Here is a 25,513-nt window from a genome sequence, read left to right on the forward strand (position 1 = left end):
CTCGGAACACTCCCTCTTGTCTTGAAAGTTTCCTACAAGAACTGAAAAAAAAACATGCGTCGTCATCTCCTCTGACCTAGTATATAAGCGACGGCTTATGAATTTGATATCGCCATGAAAGTTTCTCCTTCGGAATAAGTCCTTTCAATCTGCAGAGGATAAAAGTCGCTCCGATATGGTACATGGCTTCTGAAATAATATTTTTACACAAATTTGTGTCTCAAAGATAGATAGGTATGTGGGGTATTTTCCTATCTATCTTTATATATATATATATATATATATATATATATATATATATATATATATATATATAAAGCTGAATGTGTGTGTGTGTGTGTGTGTGTGTGTGTGTGTGTGTGTGTGTGTGTGTGTGTGTGTGTGTGTGTGGTCACGAATAGGCTCCTATATAGTTGACTATTTTAAAAAACTGATTACATATTATGATAGATGTATCGAGACACAGGAATGGGTATGTTTGATCTGGCAGAACGGTGGTTCATTAAAATTGTGGGGTCTGCGTTCACGCCTGGTGCACAAAGAATGGAATAAAAAAATTAAAAAAACGTTTACAAGTGTTTTTGATATAGATGTAAATAATTATACTTTGATAAGTATGTTTTAACTTAAATAGGGATGGTATGATAAAATTGTGGTGTTTGCGTTCGCGCCTGGCCTCCATAGAATCGAAATAGGCACAAACTTTAATAAAGACTTTTCATATCTATCTGTGTAAGTATACTTTGATAATTATGTTTCTGTTTGAAGAAATATGGTATAATAAAATTATGGGGTGTTCGTTCGCACCTGACCTCCATAGAATGTAAATATGTCGCAAAGTTTAACAAGTTTTTTTTAATATAGATCCACAGTATATTGTGATAAGTGTTTCGGCAACTATGTCCCAGAGCCGAGCTGGAGTCCGAACACGGTACCTCGTAATAATAACCAGTTCGATACAAAACACCTGATGAAGGCTGGAGGGCAAAACGGCCGAAACGTTGTGACTATAACAACCAAGATGAGGAAGTCAGTCCGACAATCTCAGTAAATGACAGTTTTATCCATGCAAACAATAATAATTTAGAGGCACCTTTTTACAATAACCAGCAAAGCAAATTAGGACAAAAAAATAAATCCACAGTATATTGTGATAAGTGTTTCGGCAACTATGTCCCAGAGCCGAGCTGGAGTCCGAACACGGTACCTCGTAATAATAACCAGTTCGATACAAAACACCTGATGAAGGCTGGAGGGCAAAACGGCCGAAACGTTGTGACTATAACAACCAAGATGAGGAAGTCAGTCCGACAATCTCAGTAAATGACAGTTTTATCCATGCAAACAATAATAATTTAGAGGCACCTTTTTACAATAACCAGCAAAGCAAATTAGGACAAAAAAATAAATACACAAATGATAAATTTATTAAACAAAAGATAAGTTACTATTTAACCTGCCTAGAATAAAAATTGCGTTTAAACTAATTTTAAAGCGTTTAAGTAATGTCAGTTCTATTGAGTTAGAAGAAAAGTAAATAGAATACTGAAAAAACAAAACATTCAATAAATGTTACCAATCGTGCAAAAATATAATGTTCTAATAATATTTTGTTTAATTATCAATTTTTGATCGATTGTTGGAGCTCTAAATGGCTGTAACTAAACTGCCGTTGTTTTTCATTCATGCTGAATGTACTTGACACTGCATTTGTTTTGAAGTAAATGAACGCTTTAAAATAAGTCCAAACGGAGATAATATGCAGGCACTTAAAAGAGAAACTGATTTGGGCTTTGGTAACAGTTATTTGATGTATATTTATTTTTCACCTATTTTTGTTTTGTTAACGATTATAAAAACATACTATATTTTTTTTATTGGCGACAGATAAAAATTTGGAGAATTAAACTAATATAAAGCCACTGATATTATATAGTGACCATGAAAGATAACACGTATTTGTATGTGTAGTTCGATTAGTAGGGCGATGTTAGTAATAACTGGACTAGTAGGGGCGATATTATTATATTATAATATTATTATATTAGTAATAACTGGATAGTAGGGGCGATATTAGTAATAACTGGATAGTCTGAATTTGTGGAGAAGTGAGGTGAAAGGGAGTAGCACAGATCTTGACCATAAAGCATATTTCTTGGGCTTGCCTTAAATGTTTATATATTTATTTGCTTGGTCGTTAAATACGCTTAAATATGATATTTTAATTTGTCATGATTTCGTATATATTATTATAAAGTCGTGATTTCAAAAGTAAAAAAAAAGTATTTGGATGCCATCAGCTAGAATCGAGACCGAAAGCAAAACTGTAGCATTCAAAGCTGGTGACGTTACCACTTTACCAAGGTGACACGTATATGAATTGATTAAAACTAAACTAATATAAATGTACAAAATGTAAAACGATTTATTTTCAGTTTTGGACCCTGTTTGAACCCTTTCTGACCCCTTAACACTATTTTAACAGGCTTAAGACCCATAAAAAACGGTTAATAAAAAATCCAATCATTTGAAGCCACTAGCGCCGCTCTGCAACTTTTAGTTTCGGTGGAGATAGAGTTTGAAAATATGGAGACAGACATGCAGACAGACATACAGACAGACAGGTTTAATTTGGTTTGGTTGTTTTACGCCATATGGACCCTTTTCGGATTATTTAATGCTGAATCCAATTATTTGAGAAATAGTATTCATGTTGCATCCAGTTATTTTGTTGAAGGTTTTTATTCTTCAAACTCTTTGTATCTTCAATCGCTAGTCTGTAGTGTTTGGTTTGGTTGTTTTATAGTGGATTCTATCGTTTTTGTTCCCTGCCCTACAGAAGATGAATAAGTTTTGCAATGGGAGATGGAAAAAGGGTGACAGTATTAATATTTGGTACATTTTAAGTTACGAAACCAGTCAAGAAGTGGGGGAGATAGAAAGAGAAAGAAGAAATGGGAAGAAGGAAAAAGGGGGAAAAGGTGGGTTGTTGTTTTTGTTTTTGGTTTTGCAGAACATGATTGAGTTTTGCTAAAGGAAGTAGAAAAACAAAATGCATGAATGTTAGGTGCATTTCTTTTATTCCATTATCACTCCAAACAAAGCAGAGTGCCACTTTGATGTAGGGAGCTACTATCGGGGACATAAGTTGCAGGGATACTATGTAGGGAGTAGAGCAGAAAGATGTCTGTTCACGTTAGATTTGAACTTCTGCATGTCAGTACAATTGGAAAAGTAGAATACCGGAAGCGAGTTCCAAACTGTAGCAGTTCTGGGGAATAAGCTATTGAAGTAGGCTTTCTTACATCTAGGGATCTCTATTGTGTACGGGTCGGATATTGCTGCTTATCGGGTTTGTCGGGTGCATTTACGTCGATGGGGTACAAGTGCTTGTAGTTCATCGGAACATTCACCATTAAAATACTTGTAGAACAGGAAGAGGGATGCAACATTTCCTCGATGAGACAGAGGTTGAAGCTTAAATGACAGTTCAGGACTCTCTTTTGAACCCTGCCCAGGAGTGAGAAACTAGTAGCATATGCACCAGCCCAGATGTGACAACAGTACTCCACACATGGGCAAATGGTGGCTCTATAGAGGTATAAGATACTTTCAGGCGTAAGTAGCTTTCTAGTACGGTAGAGAGATCCCACATTCCTCGCAGCGGCCCTGGCAATGCTCTCAATGTATCTGTTCCAACTCATGTTCCCTGTGAACGTTAGGTCGTCTCAGGAAGCCAATACCTTCAGACAGCCTGATCTGGTAGCACCAGCAGACAGACATACAGGCATGGTTAATTTTATAAATTAGATGATATTATACAGTAGATGATATTATAAAGTGGATGATCATTGTATGTTAAATTAATATAGAAAAGTGAGCCCCACATTATGAAACAAATTTCTTCATATCTTAGAAGCTATTTGTTTCATGGTCTTTTAAACGTTATTTACGAATTCAGCGGCCCCAAAAACATATTATAGTAGTAATCTTTAAGGATTTTGTGAAGGTGGAAAAGGGACAACAGTACCGGAAAATCGCAAATGTAAACGTGTGTTGAATTTGATTTGTTCACCAAATTAAAAAAAGAAAACGACCTTGTGTTTAATTCCGTCATTATGCGGAGGCAAGAAAGTATAATAGGAACAGCAGCAATGTACACGTAATGTCATTAATGGCCAGAAATCTCGAGAAACTTCGCCGTAGTAGTCGTTGTTAGTAAGAATTCGCCGTGTTAGTCGTTGTTAAGGCAATAAATATGCAAATAAACGTACGCAATGGTTTGAACAAGGATAAATAGAAATACAGAAATGTCTGTTTACATGTATGAAGGTTGAAAGAAGCAACATTACAGGTAGAATTTTAAGATCCCAGCCAATCAGAATGCGCGGGCTTAGATAAGGAGACATTATTATTTTTGAATACGTTAGACATGTTTAATATGTTAGACACCGCCCGTAACGTTATGTCTATGTGTGAATGCATGAAATATATCTATGCGCGAAATGACCAGTTACGGACGGTGTAAGTGACTTATCGTAGGAAAAAAGTAGAATAGGACGCGATGTCAACTGGTACCGGTGCTATGACTAAATAATAAGAAAGAAAAATTGGAACTCCTTCCTCTAAAGATGGTGCAGAAGTGATGGTGTTGCTCGTAGGATGCAATGTAGCATTTTATTATCCCAACTGAATCTGTGTGTAATGGTAGTCGAAAGTTGCATAACATGGTGGCTAATAGGCTAAATGTAATGAATTTGTATGTTGTATCTGTTGTAGCAAACCTACGATAATTTGGTTCAGAAGCGAATTTCTGCAGTCAAAATATTATATATATATATATATATATATATACATACATACATATATATATATATATATATATATATATATATATATATATATATATATATATATATATATATATAGTGGAAATGGTAATTAACAAAAACTGAAAAGTGCTCAATACTGTTGTAGAGCAAATATGCGTTTTATTTTTTATTACCGTATCTTTCTTTTAAGTTACATTATTGTTTCAGCTACTCCGCCGTTTTTGTTTTTTTTTTTGCCGTCTGTAGCTTCCTCAGATTTTACAGAAATGTTCGCTATTTTGGGACGAAAGAGTGAAAGACTGAATGAGGTCAGGGGGGGAGGGCAGAAGAAAAAGAGGAAGGGAACAAGGGCTGAAGGTGGGAGGGGTCGCTTGGTATGTCTATAATGTTTTAGTTTTGGGGTTTAAGGAACTTGTGGGGGCGGGTTTGGGAAGTTCATTTCTAGTGTGGCTGAGGGCATAGGGTTACATGGAGGGGAAAGGGAATATGTGGGGGTGGAAGGAGGGGGTACTTTAAAATTCGTTAATGTTAAAGTTTTTTGCATCTCGTTGGTGAGATGATTTCTTAGTAAGTATGTCTTGACCTGTTGGGTGTTCGCTTATGTTTGGAGGCGGGGGGTATGATTCGGTTTATTTATTTAGTTTTTATTTTGTTGTTAATTGTTTGGAGCCAATTTTCCACACTGTTAGCAGACAGAGACACATATACTTAAATGCAGTAAATAGAAGTATTGAGATTTTCAACAAATCTTTAAAAAAAAACTTATAAAACCAATAAAACTTGGACTACATACATTGAATACCACCCCAATATTCCGTCATTATATGGCCTTCCCAAAACTCACAAACCGGGTATCCCTATGTGCCTCATATCTGGCATCGATAGTGCAACACACAAAAGTGCACCGGCCATATCCAACATCTTGACTCCACTACTGTGCACTATCAGCACCTTCTAGATAAAGAACTCCGGAAATTTTCCACAACAAGATAAAAAAAAATATTAATATACGTAACAAAACTATACACAGCTTAGATATAACATCATTATATACTAATTTCCCCCATGAAAAAATGTTTTAATTTACTCCATAAACACCTAAAAAATTCAAACATTAACTTACTATTTCTTCCCGACGCTTATAAAAATTATTAAACTTATATCTAACATGACTTATTTTCAATTCAATAACAGTTTCTACAAGCAAAATATCGGTTTTCCTATGGGTAACCCTCTAAGTGGAATATTAGCCTGCCTTTTCTTAGAATTCCTAGAATTTGGTCCATTTCAAATTTAGATTATGTCGTAACACAGAATATTTTAGATGCATTGACGGCATTTTAATTTTTATTCCTGAAAGCACATAGATAGCATTAAAAACAAATTAGACTCAGTCGAACCCGCCATTTAGTTCACATATGAAACAGAAAACAATCACTCGTCACCTTTTCTCGACATACTAATTATAAAATCCAATAATAAACTACCATTCAAAGTTCACCGAAAAACTATACACAAAAATGATTACATAAATTTTAACTCACACCATGATAACAAAATAAAAACAAGTATAATAATTGGTTTCCTCCTACATGCATTCAGAATTTGTAGTCCGGAAAAGAATTCAAATACCTCACAAACACTTTAAAAATCTTGCAATACCCCACATATTTCATATTAAATGCTAAGCGAAACGCCACACAAATATTTTCCGGGACAAACAAAAATCATATACACCAGACCTTTCTCTTATAAACAGACATATTCTTTTACCTACACGCACTAATAATTTGCACAATAATTTGCACAATAATTTGCAACACACTAAACAAACTAGGAATTCCAATCATACAAACCAAATCACAAACTATGAGACAAATATTAACAACAACAAAACATCCCCAAAACCAGTTTCCAATTCAAGCATATACACTCGTCCTTGCCAAAATTGTCATCATATATACGTTGGTAATAATAATACCGAAAAAAGGCTCAATGAACATAAAAGAGATATAAGAAATAGCAATTCTCTAAGTGCATTATTCTCTTATTCATTGCAACATAATTATACCTTTTACTTCAAACAAGCAATAATAGTTCAATTTATTTCAAATAAACCATGGCGAAGATTCTTGAATCAGCGCTTATCGCAAATTCAAGCACAATTAAACAATGTGGAGGTTTCTATAATGTAGCAGCATTAATAAGTAAACTTCTATAAAAGAACATAATTTAATTGTAGATATTGGCTAACCTTCTTACACCATAGAAACCCCCTGTAATAATTAATACATATAATCTCAATTAATAAATTACATTAAAAAAACACGCTCATTTCATTTTAGTTACTCACCTATATTTCAATTTTAACAGGCATATTTTTATCCAGGAAGAATATTAACTGCGTCATATTTTATTCAAAATACATTAACGGCTTTATGACGTTATTAAAAATCTCCCTCTCTTTAACAACGCAAACTTCTTCCACCTTTTTTTAAAAATTTCCAACGTATTTTTTCGTTTCTAAAATGGAACAGCGTCACACTTTTCACAAGAAAAATCTTCAAATATTTACACGGGTATTTTTGTTTTCTTAATTTCATTCATCCAGAGGAAGTCTCGAAATAAAGACGAAACGTTGATGACACATAACTTGATTTGTTCCTTTTTATCTCTCTCTCACACTCCCTCTTTATATATATATATATATATATATATATATATATATATATATATATATATATATATACACGCATATACATATATACAAGTTAGAAAAGCATTTAATCCAAGGCATGAAAATTGTTAAACAAAATGTTTTTTACTATAGGCTTTAAAAATAAAGGTACAATATTCAATTTGAAATTTATTTATCTTCAAAGAGCACTTTTATACATTTTACAAAGTTAAGGTATATAAATTTATTACCTTACTTTGTAAAATGTATAAAAGTGCACTTTGAATATAAATAAATTTCAAATTGAATCTTGTACCTTTATTTTTAAAGCCTATAGTAAAAACATTTTGTTTAACAATTTTTATGCCTTGGATGAAATGCTTTTCTAACTTGTATCGTATCTTTTTAAGATTATATTTTATTTAATTTATTAATTTTGATTTAAAAAAAATGAATGTGCTTTTGCGTGTGTTTATAAAAAACTCTCCTACTCTCTATTTCAGTTTGTATTTGTCCTCACACCACAACTCATTTTTGCAACCCCCTTTGTATTATTACAGGTTTGAATATTCTCTCTGTTTCAGGTTGTATTTCTCCTCACACCACAACTCTTTTTTGCAACTCCCTCTTTGTCATACATGTCTGAATAATGAGAAAATCTTTTTTTTTTAACAAAAGCTTTAAAATAACTTTTTTAGATTTAATTTTTAAAACTTCCTTCAGAATAGAAAATCTTTACAATTTAATAAGGAAGATATTTCATATAGGTTTCATTAAAAATATTCAGTAGATAACGAGAAAAATAGAGATCAAAATTTCAAAAGGACTGTATAACTGGTTCCGCTCAATAGTAGTCCTCGCCAGCGAAAGTCTTTGCAATTGTTATTCTATTATTATTATTATTATTATTATTTAAACATTTTGTGTCCTGCTCTTTCGAGCGAGGACTAATATATATATATATATATATATATATATATATATATATATATATATATATAAAGATCAATGCCTGTATGTGTATCTATACACGAATATGCTCATAAAAACTGACCATGTACAATGATAGCAGATGAATAAGGGAACAAAATTGGGTATGATAAAGTAGTCACCACCCATTAAGGGAGGGGCGGCCCTAGAGGGAAACCCCTATGCACGCTCACACCGTTTCGCATAGAGCTATCAAAGTTGGCAGGATAACTCACTATGGGGAGGGGAAGGTTTGGACGTGTTACACCACTCACCTCTGCCAACTGGGGTAAAGCCCCAGAGAGGAGGGGGTCATTTATAACTGAAAAACCTGTATGCGCTCACACTATTCGATTTACACTCGTAGAGTTTCCAAATGTGGCAGGATAACCCTATCATATAAATGGGGGATGAGGTTTTGACGGGTTAACGGTATGGCTGGACGGTATGGCTGGACAGTATGACTGGACGTTTAAATGTAATACATCGGTCATTTAAACTCACGTGCGCACATCATGATGTTATAATCATAAGGTCATTAATGCCGTCTTGACATTCACACTTTATATAAATGTTAATTCCAACTGTATTTCTCGTTGGTCGTGCTGTTTGTTCCTTGCTAATGAAGTCAGAGATAGCTTCGTAGCCGGATTCGAATCTCCCAGCTGGCTGTAATCAATACTCCCTGCACTGCTGATTCCCGAAATAATGAAACACTAGGATGAAACACTTGTGGCTGTAGGTATTAAGATTAAAATAATTTTAATAATGATTGTATATATATATATATATATATATATATATATATATATATATATATATATATATATATATATATAGTAATAATTGTATTATATTAGCGGAGGGTGCCAGGCCGTAAAATACGCTTAAATATGATATTTTAATTTGTTTAGATTTTGTATATATTATTATAGAGGCGTGATTTCAAAAGTAAATAAAAGTATTTGGATGCCAACATCTAGAATCGAAACCGAAAGCAAAACTGTAGGATTCAAAGCTGGTAACGTTACCACTGTGCCAATGTGACACGCATATGAACTGATTAAAAATTAAGAATAAACTAAGATGAATGTACAAAATGTATAACGATTTTTTTCTCAATTTGTATTCCTTTTTTTACCCCTTACAAACTAGATGAACCGGCTAAAACCCCATAAAAGAACGCCTCATAAAAAATCCAATCATTTAAGGCTCCTAGCGCCCCTCTGCGATTTTTAGTTTCGGAGAGATAGAGTTTAAAAATATGGAGACAGACAGACAGGCAGACAGACAGACATATCTCCTTTTATATTATACAAATTTATTCACTGAAAACAAATATTCTCCAGTCGTTTTTCAAAAGTGTCAACGTGTAAGATTATGTTCAAGAGATCCCTAAACTATTAGAACTTTCAGGATTGTTCATAGCGTACAGAAACAAGCCATTAGGAACATTCTATTATTTAGTTTTCGTCTAAAGGCTTGAAAGAATAACTAAAATTCTTAATGATCAATGTCTTTTTAAGACGCTCACGTCACCCACGTGTTGCTTGCTGTTATTTTCCGGCTATGTCTTGAACACGTGCTTTTCCATCGCTTCTCCAGCCACATGTGTCCTTTTGTCTTTGCTGTGACGTCGCATCGCACAGCCGGCTTAGGTCATTTATATATGTTAGCTGTCAAAAGCTGCTGATGCTGTTACAAGTGCTTGCAGCTCTGTTATACAGAAGTCTACTTCTATATAAAAGGCACTTTCTCTGTGTGTGAGGTTGTGTGAGGTTGTGTGAGTTGAAACTCCCAGGCTAACTCGATTGTCGCCCTTTAACTTGGAAGAGTGACACAGCCACGTGACTTCCTGTTTCTCATATTTCTCTTTCTCTTTCGCGCTGGACCCTCAAGCAGTCAATATGTAATCAAACGTCGCTCCTGGTGGGGGCCATCGGCCACCCAACAAGCTTACCTGACAAACCCGTCAGCCTCCATGAATCGCAAGTAACGAACTCTTGTTCTTTCTATCTCTTTCTTAATATTTCTCATGTATATTTATGTAAATAAATTGCATTCCTTAGCTGATTTATATCGGTTTTTGTTGTCATTATGCGACCTTTTGCTTTCCAATCCTTCTACCATTCAATACATTCACCATACACATTGATGACGGGATCGTCTATCACACAAGCTGACCATCCTGTCCCTCCTCAACAAGTGTGAGAGAGAGAGAGAGAAAGAAAGAAAGAGACAGAGTGTTCTCTAGTGATTCCGAAGCCATCCAATTTATTTATCAAAATATTTTTGGATATTTTTAAATCACACAATGTTTTTTATATAATTTCATGTTTCTCTGTTTTGTCCAAAACCTTTAAATATCGTAAACTTTTTTTTCATATTATTACTTCTAACCCGTAACCAGAAGGATCTCATAAATTAAAATCTCATTAATTTTTTAACTAATACTTCTTTGGTGTTGTTTTTTTATGGAAATTCCTTCAGACACGGCATGAAACCACTTGATGCAAGGAACTAAAATTTTCTACTAGTACTCCAAGGTCCCAAACTAATTAATGATACAAGCGTAAGTGTTAGATCGATAGATGCTGACCAAGAAAACAGCAATCATTCCCCCTTTGTCAGAAACATCACTCATGGAATGCGACAACTAAAGGACAAAATAAGGGAGGCGAGGGTTACGACACTGTGAAGTAAACCGGAGGTCTACTTTATCGATATTGTGAAAAAAAGAGTTACTTTTTTCATGCCTTATACTTTTTATAAGGCCGTCTTTCATTGGCCAAAGGTTGTTGCTTATCGACCAATCGTGGCAACCCATTTATCGAGTGGGATGTGAACATCCCCTAAATCTCTTTCTTCGTTCAAGGACTTCGATTTGGTAGGAACATATTTGACCTCTCTGAATTTATCCAACTTGACTGAGCCGTCTAACTAATGGACGTAAAAATTAGAACTTATTTGGACTTCTTAAAAAGCCGCAAAACAAAATTTGTTTTGCAACTTTAATATTTAATGTTTGTATTATTCCTTTAATGTTCCATACGCATTTTATCTTTCTCCGGCTTGTAAGGTCGTGTTATTTTTTTTATTTTATTTTATTTTGTTCATTTATATATCTATGTATCTATAAAAGTGAACGTGTCTGTGTGTCTGTCTGTGTGTGTACATTTCCCTACGCAATAACTCTGTTAATTTTAAGCCTACAGACTTGAAATTTGTTATACAGTGTACTGAGATTTGGAAAAATCTTTGTGATCCGTTTTCAGGCAGAAATTTGGCTGTTAAGGGATCTAAGTTCAACGCTTTGACCTTTGAGAACTCTACCGAACTCCTCCGACAATTTTGGGTTTAAACACTTAAAATTTTAGATATAGGTTCCTTGGACATGGATCTAATTTAATAACTTAATTTAAGCTCAAGACAATAAATTTTAAGGGGTCATAATAGGGGTCAAAGTTTAAAAAAAACGACTGTTTTTTTTTGTTTGTTTTTTTTGATCAGCATACACCTCCAAACACCCGGGCAACGCCGGGCACCCATGCTAGTATATATATAAAATTGAACATGTCTGTGTATTTGTGTGTCTGTGTGTGTACATTTCCCTACGAAATAACTCTCTCGATTTTTAGTCTACCAGCTCGAAATTTGATATACAGGGTACTGAGATTTAGAAAAATCCTTGTGATCCGTTTTCGGCCAGGAATTTGGCTGTTAAGAAGTCCAAGTTCAACGATTTGACATTTGAAAACTCTAACGAACTCCTCCGACAATTTTGGATATAAACAATTGAAATTTTAGGTATAGGTTCCTTGGACATGGATCTAATTTAATAACTGGATTTGAGCCCCAAATAATAAATGTTCAGGGATCATAATAGGGGTCAAAGTTTAAAAAAGTTGACCTCTGCGGTCTCTACCAAATTACTCAGACAATTTCTGGTCTAAACATTTAATATTTTCCATAAAGGGTATTCAGAGGTAGAGCAAGCATTTTAATCGGTTTGGGTTGAAAAGTTTTGTTAACAATATATGTATGTATGTATGTATGTATGTATGTATGTATGTATGTATGTATGTTTGAATGGTCGCCTAAAACTTTCGACAGAGGCGATGGACTTTACCAAGATCAGTATCGTTTTTATGTTTGACCTTACAGACGACAAATATCGAAACATTGGCTAAAAATATTAATATTTTCACCTTCAACTAGTCACTTTTCTACAGGGCGAGATCGCTTTTTTCGCCGATATTTTGGAAAGTCATCCTCTCCTTTCGATTTTCTAGCCTTAATTTAAAAATAAGTCACTTCCGGTTTGGCGGTGATCGTAACAGCAAAGACGTCAGGTTTTTCCCCGTTCGCTGTACGGGTCCGAGCCTGCCTTCCTACTACCACTTTTTTCTTTTTTTTCCCAACAGACACATCTAAACACCCGGGCAACGCCGGGCTTAAATGCTAGTATATATATATATATATATATATATATATATAAGTGAGCGTGTGTGTGTGTGTGTGTGTGTGTGTGTCTCTCTGTCTCTGTCTCTGTGTGTACATTTCCCTACGACATAACTCTGTCAATTTTCAGTCTACAGACTCGAAATTTGATATACAGGGTACTGAGTTTGGGAAAATCTGAGTGATCGGTTTTCAACCAGAAATTTTGCTGTTAAGGCGTCAATGTTCAACGGTTTGACCTTTGAGAACTCTACCAAACTCCTCCGCCAAATTTGGGTCTGAACACTTGAAATTTTAGATATAGGTTCCTTGGACATGGATCAAACTTAATGACTTGATTTGAAATTTTACATAAAGGGTATTCGGAGAAAGGGAAAGCTTTTTAATCGGTTTGGGTCGAAAATGTTTAGTTACCAATATATAAATGTACGTATGTATTTATGTATGCATGCCTGCCTAAAATTTTCGAAAGAGGCGGCGGAGTTTTAGAAGATCAGTATCATTTTGAAGTTAGACCTTTCAGACGACAAATATCGAAAAATTTACTAAAATGATTGATATCTTCGCCTTCAACTGGGCACTTCTCTACGGAGGGGGGCGCTTTTTCGCCAATATATTCGAAAGTTCGAAAGTCATCCTCTCTTTTCGATATATATATATATATATATATATATATATATATATATATATATATATATATATATATAAGCTTTGTGTAAATCTACAGCTATCCATGAAGACAAGTATTTTCTTGTCTACTTCGTGTCATTTTTCAACTCACTAACTGTTTGTTTGTTTTTTATTACTGTGACGTTATTTGGTTCATTCAATCATAGGCATTGTTATCACGCCCACTATTTGAAAATTGGAAAAAAAAATCTGAGAAATGCATGAAAGGGTCAAGGTAAGGGTTTTGTTGTTTTACTTTTTAACCGATATAGATTCCGCTTGCTCCTTCGCGTGGAAAACAGGTATTTGTAAAATTAGATCAAGATCCGCTCTTTTAAGCATACAATTTGGAATGTGGGTAATAGTCAAGAATTTAAGTCGACATTCCTTGCTTGTAACAAACACCATATCATCTAGTTGAGGGGAAAATATTCTACACTAATGCACTTTTATTTTTGCCTACTTCCAATGTGCCCCTTTTTAGAGGAGCTGGTTTTACCCCACATTAAAAACGACCTTGTGTCACATTTTTCTTTCCTAGAGAAACAAATGAATACCTACTATTATATGAAAGGAGCTTTGTGTGTAAGCCTTTGTGTGTGTGTGTGTGTGTGTGTGTGTGTGTGTGTGTGTGTGTGTGTGTGTGTGTGTGTGTGTGTGTGTGTGTGTGTGTGTGTGTGTGTGAGAGAGAGAGAGAGAGAGAGAGTTCCTCCTGTAAGGACTGGAAAAAACGCCTGTACCGAATCTTATCAACTTTCGCACAAAGGTAATTTATGTGCCTGGCAGTGTCCTTAGATAGGCTTTGTATCGAAATGCCTCGGATAATTAGCGATAATTTAAAATCGAAATAATCCGATGAAAGAAGGAACGGGTGATTTTGACGAAAGTAAACACCTTACACAGCCTAACATCACAATTGTATTTGAGGAGTTTTATTAGTACAAAAGCCAAAAGGACCAACATATAAAATCAACAGTAGGTTCTTTGATATGACAGAGATGCCTTCGAGATGAGTGTTTCTGTTTGTACCATGATACTTGACTTTTTCATCTTTAACTTAAATTCAAGCCATTATCATCGTACAAGCAGAAAGGCCAGACATATAAAACAAATGGCAAAAGCGAGTGCGAAACTAATGTTTCAGTTTAAAGCACCAGGATACTTGACTTTTGCCTTTTAAACTTCAATTCAAACGATTATAGACAACATGATTCCATTTCCGTTTAATGAAAACCGGTTTTCCTGCTTCTTTTTTTTTTTTTTTTTTTTACAGACCATCTACTACTTGGCCACTTGTGTACAACTCCCAAGAGTGATAGGGCTTTATCATTAACACACGTGCACATGTCAGAGCGCTTCCAAACATACTTGGACACTTTAATTTCAGTATTTCTCTTCTGTAACATTTGAAGACTGTGCTAAATAATAATAAAATGACCTACAAACAAAAAGAAAGTATTGTCTGTATTTTCCTGATGAAGACTCTATTATAAGAAGAAATTTTGAATTTTAAATAAATAAAAGTTTATTATTATTTTTTTTTAAATATGGATCTTTTAACAGTTATCTTTTAAAATTAAATACGTTAATATTTCAGCAAACAAAGTGGATAAACCAGTTGATCTTCACATGACATTTATTTGTAAATTTTCCCATTCATTAAGGAAAATATTTTAATAGTTTTATTAAAAACCCAGTCTTTGTTTTTGTTGAATTTCTCTGGCGATTGTCTGTGCAAACATCAGCGCCATCTTTGCTGTTGAATAACGAACGCCGACGGACATACGTCACGTTATTTTATTTTTATTTTATTTATTTTTTTTGTTTTTTGTTTTTTTCTTTTGGCTCGACTTTGTTGAATCAATGGTTTGAAAATCGGGATTGAACTGTCACGAATTTCCCATCCTGGCTACACTGAATTCGATTGCTTCAGCAAAGCAAAGCAATAAGTCTCTCTATCAAGACGTGAGAGACGCTCTCATCATTCACATTCATTTAAAAACAAACAAACATAAATAATGATAAGCCAGTTCATTGTATATTATACTAGCGAGGGATACCCGGCGTTGCCCGGGTGTTTGGAGGTTTAAAAAAAAAGTAAATATGAGGATCGAACCCGAACCGTTGAGGGAAAGTTGTAAATTAAAGTGTGAAAAAAAAAAACCCTGCGACGTTAACCATTGCCCCACCGCAACATACTTACGGAAACGCGTTTGAATTTATTTAATCACTTGGATTTAGCAGGTGTTCGTTTTAATGAGTTAATGAGGTCAAGTTTGACTGCGGGATGGTATTCATTTACTGCTGAACGCTTTTTTCACTCTTCCCCCAAGATCTTATAGGAAAAAGACTAACCCACATGCGGCGAGCGACAAATATTGAATATTTATCTTCCCGAAATCGAGCAAATTAAATAGACAGGCGAGCTTCGTTGTTAACTGTGAGATATTACGGTTTATATGTGATATAAAAAGTTTTAAAAAGTTGTGAAGCGAGCGACCGCTCCTCTGAAAGAAGCCTTTTGTAGACACACAGAAAAGGCGAACACACACACACACACACACACACATACATACATTTTCGCTTTTATATTTATAGATTTCTCTTCGTCTTCGTCTGTATTTTTTCCTGTCTATCCGTCACACTTTTTCTTAGAAACTACTGGGCTAATTTAGCTGATTTTTTTTATAAACCTTTGTTATGATAGGGTGAAGCGAACTAAGTATTATGGTATCCGTTCAATTCAAAGTTAGGTAATAATAGTAATTAATAGGTATTAGTTACGTTACAATACCACATTTACTCTAGAAATTTTCTCAAGAAACTACTGAGTCGATCTGTGTGAGCTTTTGTATGAGCCTTTGTTATGTTAACGTGCAGCGAACTAAGTATTATGTATCCGTTCAGTTCACAGTCAGGGATTAATAGAGACTGATAGGGATTACTATTTAAGTTCCACGTTTTCTCGAAAACTACTGGACCGATTTGACTGGAATTTTGTATGGACCTTTGTTATAATAACATGCAGCGATTGTATCCGTTCAATTCAAAGTTGGGGATTAATAGGGATCAATATGGATTGGTATTTAAAACAAAAATGAGTCAACAGGCTATAACTTTTGCCTCTTTTTTACGGGCTTAAAAGCGTATTGTATTTACATATCTTTACCTTTTTCGTCACATTTTAGTGTGAATTAAAAGAAAAGGAAAATATGAGGGAAAGGATAAAAAAGATAAAAGAAAGAGGAAAAAAATTACATCTAACATTTTACACTTAAAAGCAAGAGTTCATATTATAAACAGTTTAAAACGAAAACGATATTTCCTTTATTTTGTTTGATGAAATGCCGCGTCATCTCAACAACAATGTTTTAAATATTATTACACGCTTTGTATAATTAATAATCGATATTTTTTACGGGGTAGAAACTAACAATATTTTCAATTATCTTAAAACAAACAAACAATCTATAATATCTATAAAAGTGAAATTGTCTGTCTGCGTGTGTCTGTGTGTACATTTCCCTACCAAACTATGTCAATTTTCAGGCTACAGACTCGAGATTTGACATAAGAGGTATTAAGATTTGGGAAAAAATTTTAATCCGTTTTCGTCAATGTTCAATGATTTGGTCTCCGAAAACTCTACCAAACTCCTCCGCCAATTTTGGGTCTTAACACTTGAGATTTTAGATGTAGGTTACTTAGACATGGATCAAATTTCTTAATTTGATTTGCGCCACAAAAAATAAACGTTATGTAGTTAAAATTGGGGTCCAAGTTAATAAAAATAATAACCTCTCGGGCCTCTACCAAATTACTCAGCCAATTTTTGGTCTAAACATTTGAAATTTTACATAGGGCAAATTTTTTAATCGTTTAATTGGCCGAAAATTTGGCTGCTAAAAGGTTAGAGTTCAAAAGATTTGATCTTTGCTGTCTCTATCAAACTATTAAGCCAATTTTTGGTCTAAACATTTGAAAAATTAGATAAATGGTATTTAGACATGCAGCAAGTTTTTAATCAGTTTTGGAGCGAAAATTTGGCTGCCAAAAGCTCAAAAAAGAGTTGACCTTTGTAGACTCTACCAAACTCCTCCGCCAATTTTGTGTCTAAAGACTGGAAATTTTAGATGTAGGTTACTTGGACATGAGTCAAATTTTTTAATATATATACATATGCACATAAAGTTATGAACAGTACATAGGGCCGAGCAAAGTCAGGCTGAACTGCTAGTTCAACATAAAACAAAAGTAAATGAAATTGTTTAATTACGAATTATGATTCGACTAATTAGATTTTAAAGAGATTAATGTAATTTGATTGAAGCATTATCTAATGCGTATATAAAGATAATTTTTAGAAGACAATGCCGAGGTGTAACTAACCGATGCCAACTGAAGCAAATAAGTGAAACAACCTTTTATTAATATAATATGTATGAATTTTTCATACGTTTAACATTGACTTGTGTTCTTACGTAAGCGTAGTTAGATGGAAATTTCCTATCGTATTATGTTTCGGGAAAATGTCCCTTCCTCAGATAGGTGTTTGATTAAAGCGGTGAACTTAATGAAACTAATTCTAAATATTCATTGTGTAATTATGCAGGTTTTTCCCCCGTTCTTTTCCTCCTTCGCGGTACGGGTTTGAACCTGCCTTTCTACTACCAAGGTAGTGGTGTAGAGAATGAAGTTATAATAATAATAATAATAATAATAATAATAATAATAATAATAATAATAATAATAATAATAATAATAATAATAATAATAATCTCACTTTCTAATTTCAGAAACATAAATAACACGGATGCTGAACAGGTAAGCATAACCTCTAATCTCAGGGATTGAAATGATACAAACCAAACACAGCACTGCCAAAATTACCATCAAAAAAGAAAACCCCGAAAAAGAAATAGATAACGAAAGAGAATAGGCTCGTAATAGAATGCTATTATAGAGGCAATCCTAAATATAGATATGGAGGCTATCGGAAACGAATGACAGAGCTATGGGACATGTCCAGTGATTACCATACAACAGAACAAAGATTTGCAGACCGAGCAAGATTGATACTAAAGAGAGGCTGGCTCTCAAAACTAAAAAAAAATAATAATACAGCTCATGAACGAGGAAAAGACAAAGCTCCCATCTCTAAGGAATCAAGAAAAGAAGAACTTAAAAACAGAACAGAGAAGATTAACAAGTTCCTTCCACAAATCACAGCAGATACAATCACAGACCTGAACAATTTAATTTATGCAGGTGCCAAAATGGTAAGTGTAATGTTCAAATCAGAAAAAAACAGCCGGGGAAAAATGCATCGACAAAACCTGGATTGGAAATAAGGTTAGAAACCCAAATAAACAAACATAAAAAGAAGCCAAAACGATAAACAGGAAGAAAGTGACGTGGAGAAAAGTGAAAATTGGAAATGTGACTAGCAGGGAGGGACTAAACAAGAAACACGAAGATCTGAACCAAAAAATAGCAGCAAAAGAAGAAAGATTAAGACAATAGGCAGCTGTCTTATTTATGCACTGTTCAGCTGGAAGAGATATTTCCCCATGTGGCATCTCTGATGAGATCCCTGATGGTTCCCAGTCAGTCTTTTTGTAATGCCGCGTTGTTTGACCAGTGGGTCTTTAGTTTTGGGTCGAGAATTAACCGCAATTTCTACAATTATCACACCGTGATCAGCATTCCCGAGTGGGTTGTACTCAGAAATAGATTTAGAAGTGAGGCCCGCTGATCTTACTGGTCTGGGAAACGTGTCATAAATGTAACTGTCTGTGATACGGAATGAGATATAGGGAAGCTATGTGTTGTGCTACCAGCTACGTCTGTGTAAGTAGAGAATCCAAGCCATTGAAGTCACAAAATATATGTACTTGTGCGCTAGTATCGAGGAAGAGTGCTATATCTATGCTGATAGAGAATTTATGTATTAGAGTACAGTCCTGTGTTGAGGGTGAGCGGTAGAGAAAATCGATATATCTAAGACTTTTGACAGGGTATGGCACGATGTTCTTCTAAGGAAAATAAGAGCATATGGTATCACTGGAAGAATACATAATGTAATTAAATCTTTCTTAAGTAAGAGAAAAATCCAGGTTGTCCTCGACGGTCATACATCTAAACATCTATGATATGAATGCGGGAGTACCTCAGGGATCTATCTTCGAACATTTATTATTCTTGATATTCATAAACGACCTCCCTGATAAAATTGTTTCTGAGATGGGTATATTTGCTGATGACACCACTTTCTATTACAGGCACAAGGGGAAAATAGATGAACACATATCTAAAGAAATGGCAGAAACATTAGAGGAAGACCTTCAATCTGTAGTGGAATGGGAACAAAAATGGATGGTCACATTAGATGCTGTTAAAACTAAGCTTGTTTCCTTCAATAATTACAAGAAACCGTCTCTACCACCAATAGCAATGGTCAAGAGCACATTACTCTAAAGTACTTCCTTTAAACTGCTCGGCTTAACGTTTACAGGGAACATGAACTGGAATAAATACATTGAGAGCATTGCCAAAGCTACTGGGAAGAAGGTGGGCTCTCTCTACCGTGCTAGAAAGCTACTTACGCCTGAAAGTATCCTGTACCTCTATAAGGCCACCATTCGCCCATGTATGGAGTACTGTTGTCACATTTGGGTTGGTGCATCTGCTGCTTGTCTCTCACTCCAGGGTTCAAAAGAGAGTCGCCAACCTGATAGGTCCTGAACTCTCATCTAAGCTTCAGCCTCTATCCCATCGACGAAATGTTGCATCCCTCTGCCTGTTCTACAAGTACTTTAATGGTGAACGCTCTGGCGAACTGCAAGCACTTGTACCCCCACAACATGAATACCCCTCAAACCCAACAAGCAGCGAAATCCCACCCGTTTCCAGTAGAGATCCCTAGGTATAAGAAAGCATTCTACTCCAATAGTTTCTTCCCCATAACTGCTAGACTTTGGAACTCCTTTCCGGGATTCTGCTTTCCCAACTGTACTGACATGCAGAAGTTCAAGTGTAATGTGAACAGACACCTTGCTACTCATCTCGACTCATAAAACTTACCGATAGTAGCCCCCTACATCAAAGTGGCACTGTGCCTCGTTTGGGGTGAAAATTGAATAATAAAAAAAATATAGAGATATAAATCTGAACAATGCAAGCAAAACAGGACATTTGAAAACAATGAAAAATGAACGGAGGAAAAATAAAAGGGAACGACCAAACCAGACAGAAACAAAACTCTATTGGAGTAAGATATGGAGAGAACGACAAGACTACAATAGAAATGCCGAATGGCTGAAAGAAATGAAAGAAGAACTACAACAAATCGAAGAAGGAAAGAAACCATAAAGAAAACTATAGGAAAATTGGCAAACTAGAGAGCACCAGGACACGATGGGATACATGCATACTGGTTCAAAAAATTCACAACTCTACACGAAATACTAGCTCAAAACATGAAAATATATATACAGGAAACAAACGTACCAGCTTGGATGACAAAGGCAGAACTACGTTGATACAGAAGGACAAAGAAAAAGGAACCGCCCACAGCAACTAGAGGCCTATCACGTGCTTACCCACTATGTGGAAAATACTGACAGCACAATTGAGAGAACAAATCTATCACTTCCTGAATAATCAGGGACTTCTCCCCGAGGAACAGAAAAGATGCCAGAATGGAAAAATAGGAACACATGATTGGCTATACATAGACCAAATGATCTTAAAAGAAAAAGAAGAAGAAAGAATTTAGCCATGGCATGGATCGACTACAAAAAGGCGTATGACAGGCTCCCTCAAGCATTGATACAAAAATGCTTAAAAATATATAAAATACTAATTAGGCTCATCCACGTGATTGAATATGCGATGAGAACATGGAGACTGGAACTGACAGCTGATGGACAACTCATAACATAAATCAACATACAAAGAGGTATCTTCCAAGGAGATTCACTATCACCATTACTGTTCATTATAGCCATGATGCCCCTGAACAATATACTAAGAAAGTTCCAAGCCGGATACAAGTTCTCTAACATGGAAGAAAAAATTAACCACCTGATGTACATGGACGATCCAACACTCTTTGCAAGGACCAAAAATGAACTAGAGACAATTATAAATACCACCAGGATCTTCAGCCAGGATATCCAAATGGAGTTTGGTATGGAAAAGTGCGGAAACGTGCGCACTACTAGTTATAAGAAAGGGAAAATTAGAGACAACAGAAGGCATAGAACTACCCAACCAAACGGAGATGAGAACACCAGGAGTACAAGACGCCTATAAATACCTAAGAGTACTGGAAGATTAAGAAAATCAAAATAATACGTACTCTAATAGTAGGAGCATTAAGAACAATCCCAAGAACTTTGAAAAAAGAATGGGAGAAATTGGAACCAAAGAAATGACTAGAAAAATACAACGAACAACAATAATGAAACCAGCTGAAATATTAAGAAAAACCCTTGAATGTGGAAACTAACACACAGGAGCAACAAGCACGGGCCAGACAAACTGCTGCAAAGGTAAAACATGAAACACTACATGGAACCAAGAACACCGAAGCCGCTATAAGTTCTCTAACCCAACCCTACCCCTATTGTCACATCACTACCAACCCTCCAAAAAAAGGAGACCAAATAACCAAGTAGGGTCAAGGAGGAAGGAAAGACTGATGAACTGACAAGACCTCAGCCAAATAAGTGCGAAGAGGACTGGGACCTTGGGGAGGCTTATTGCCTATGAGAAATCAATGGCAAGCAGCTGTTGCGATAATGTAAATTTATTTGCAAATGTTATCGAAAGAGGTGGAGAGTACTTTAAACCTGGGGAGACTTGTTGTCACTCAGCTTCCAGGAAAAGATCTTTGAAGACCTGTATGAAAGCTTCTTGTGAGCCGCCAATAATAATAATAATAATAATAATAATAATAATAATGATAATGATAATGATAAAAATAATAATAATAATAATAATAACAACAACAATAACAACAATAACAATAATAACGATAATAACGATAATAATAATAATAATAATAATAATAATAATAATAATAATGATAATAATAAAGTAGTAGTAGTAGTCTTGAGGAAACGTGCTGTCACTGTAATTCTCAAGAACCAGTTGTTATCAGTTGTTATCAACAAGAACATAATTGTAATCGGCTGGTGCGATAACTCAATTAAGTTGCAATGTTGATCCAAAGACACAAATGTACCACAGTATTGCTGAATGAATTATAAAGAAAGAAAACGTATGAAAAGAGAAGGAGAAACATAGAAAATCTTATGGTCAGCTTGAAAAACTCGAGAGCATTTGACCACGTCGACCAAAGGTCCTAGTCAGGAATGGCCAAGACGTGAGTCCAAACTTTTGTAGCAAAAATTTTATAGAATATAATATTTCGTTCGTTTCCTCTTGTTTCGTTTTAGAAAATTTTCGGGGTTTTTTTTCTTTTGTTTTTTTTTTAATAAACATTGCAATTAATGCTCATTGAATGATTTATGATGTGAAATTTAAATGTTTTGATTGGAATTTTTTATATAATTACTTTGTCAAATTACTTAACCTGATTAATAAATGCAATCTTTGGTTTGCCTTAACTATAAATTTACATTATACGTTTTGCCACATTCTGGCTGTAATTAATACTTATAAATGTATGACAAAAAACGAGAAATAAACAAAACGAAACGATACAAAACATTTGGTTTCGTTTTCATACAAAAAATGAAAATAAACTAGTAAACGGAAGTAAACGAATCGAACCAGGTGAACTTTAAGGCGTTATTGTGAAACAAACAAATTAGCAGGCAAATTATTTACGACAAGGTAAATGCCTGCCTCTATATCTCTGGCTGCCCTACTGGCGCTTTAAATTAGGGGAAAAACCTTGATTGACTTCTCCAATGTAGCAAGGTCAAAAAAACATGGGAAGCACAGCTGGCTACGCCCTTGGGTTCGACCTCGACTGTCTTTGCAAAATTAATTCAAAAACTGACAAAATATATAAGCAGATAGATCCAAATGAACTATTTCAAAGAACAACAAATAATTAGATGTACACAGTCACTTATTATTCTTAGAATAGATGTGGAAAGTAACCAAGATATGACATAAAAGATCCAGTAAAACGAAGAGAATCGCTCATTAATCATAACTAGCGAGCCCTTTGAAAATTCCACAGTTGTTTTATTCGCCTGCCTTTATAAGTTATTTTTAATAATATTGTTTTTTCATATAATCATAATTTAAATATTTCTTCTGTAAAGATTGACTATCTCTATTTACTTGCCTCCCCCCCCCCACAAGGGCAGAGTTATACACAGGATAGCTTTTTAATGTAGACAAAATTCAGCTCCTCCCCAAAAAAGGCACTATGAATTGAAACAAAAATTTTAATTGCCTCAGTCTAGAAAGACCTCTCCTTTAATGTCCGAGCTCAGAACAGATGAAGTGCAATACTAGAACAGATATTACAACTTGCTCTTTCAGTTTTAATATGCAGGGTGTTCCACAAGCCATGAACAAATCTGAACATTAAATATCTCAAAAACTATCAAGGATATAAAATGTATGTATATTATTAATATTAAAGTTGAACTTGATAAATTTAATTTTCAAATCAGGTCACTTTCATTTAACATACATAGTTTACTAGATATAAAGTCTTAAATATTGTCCAAGACTTTTGGAACACCCTGTATATATAGAAGAATGAGAGAATAATGGAAATAGTATTCCGACAAAATAGAGAAATAAAAAGGAACAAACCGAGTCATAACTCGGTTTGTTCCTTTTTATTTCTCTACTAGCCTTGGAGCCCGGCGTTGCCCGGGTGTTTGGGGGTTTATGTTGAGCAAAAAAAAAGCAGTCAATTTTTTTTAACTTTGACCCCTATTATGACTAGTTAACATTTATTGTTTTGGACTCAAATCAAGTTATTAAGTTAGAGCCATGTCCAAGGAACATATATCTAAAATTTCAAGTGTTTAGACCCAAAATTGGAGGAGGAGTTTGGTAGAGTTCTCAAAGGTCAAATCGTTGAACTTTGATCCCTTAAAAGCCTAATTTCTGACCGAAAACGGATTACAAAGATTTTTCCACATCTTAGTACCCTGTATATCAAATTTCGAGTCTATAGACTAAAAATTGACAGAGTTATTGCGTAGGAAAATGTACACAGACACACACACACACACACACACACACACATACACGTTCACTTTTATATATATAATAGATATAGATATAGAACAATATAGTCAATATTCTAGTATTTTTCAGTTTAGGTTGTGTCAGCATCTTTCAGCAACCTACGTAAGCAATCAGAAGATGTCGAAGCGATTATCGAATCAGAAGACTAAGGTTTCAATAAAAACGTGAAATCTGAAAAAGGGTTAAAACCGGAAATGACTTTCAACATGTTAAGTCAACGTGAAATGGCCCATTTACTCCATGTTAAGAATGGCTTTCTATTTAGAATGTGATGTTTTACACGGAGAAAAGGTAGAACGCTGCGTTTTGAATTAATCATCTGCAAGTAAGTTATCAACAGACAGACAAAAACTTTAAAATTATAATTGATCAAATAAATAAGTTAATAATAATGAACCACTGTAAGATAGTAATGTAGTATTCAAATGTGAAATACATTTTTTAAAAAAAAAGACAGAAACTATCGTCTGCAGATTTCGGATGAAGGTTCTCTTATGAGTCGGAAAGTTACATCTAATATATAAACGGCAAAATGTGGTATGTGTATGCATATGTGTGTGCCATTACCAAAAACTGCCGACATACGAAACTGGTATCGTTTTAAACCTTGGTCTTTCGGACGATAAATATCCAAAAAATTGGCCCAAAACATTCA

The 25,513-nt window shown here is 34.7% G+C and overlaps 1 protein-coding gene across 3 annotated transcripts in view; it reads right to left on the reverse strand.

Moving 5' to 3' along the window:
• Nucleotides 1–25,513, reverse strand: part of LOC145246677 (uncharacterized) — a 205,707-nt gene that overhangs the window by 135,926 nt on the left and 44,268 nt on the right. Inside the window, exon 1 of one of the 3 annotated variants that reach the window (XM_080108392.1) lies at nucleotides 7,186–7,301. The exons of the other annotated variants lie outside the window; for them this stretch is intronic. The gene's annotated coding sequence lies outside the window, so the exon portion shown is untranslated. Of the gene's footprint in view, nucleotides 1–7,185; nucleotides 7,302–25,513 lie in introns of those variants that run through there. 3 annotated transcript variants of the gene reach the window in all.

This window comes from Euprymna scolopes, chromosome 24, assembly GCF_053919585.1.
Source record: "Euprymna scolopes isolate OS-2025 chromosome 24, ASM5391958v1, whole genome shotgun sequence".
NCBI lineage: Eukaryota > Metazoa > Mollusca > Cephalopoda > Sepiida > Sepiolidae > Euprymna > Euprymna scolopes.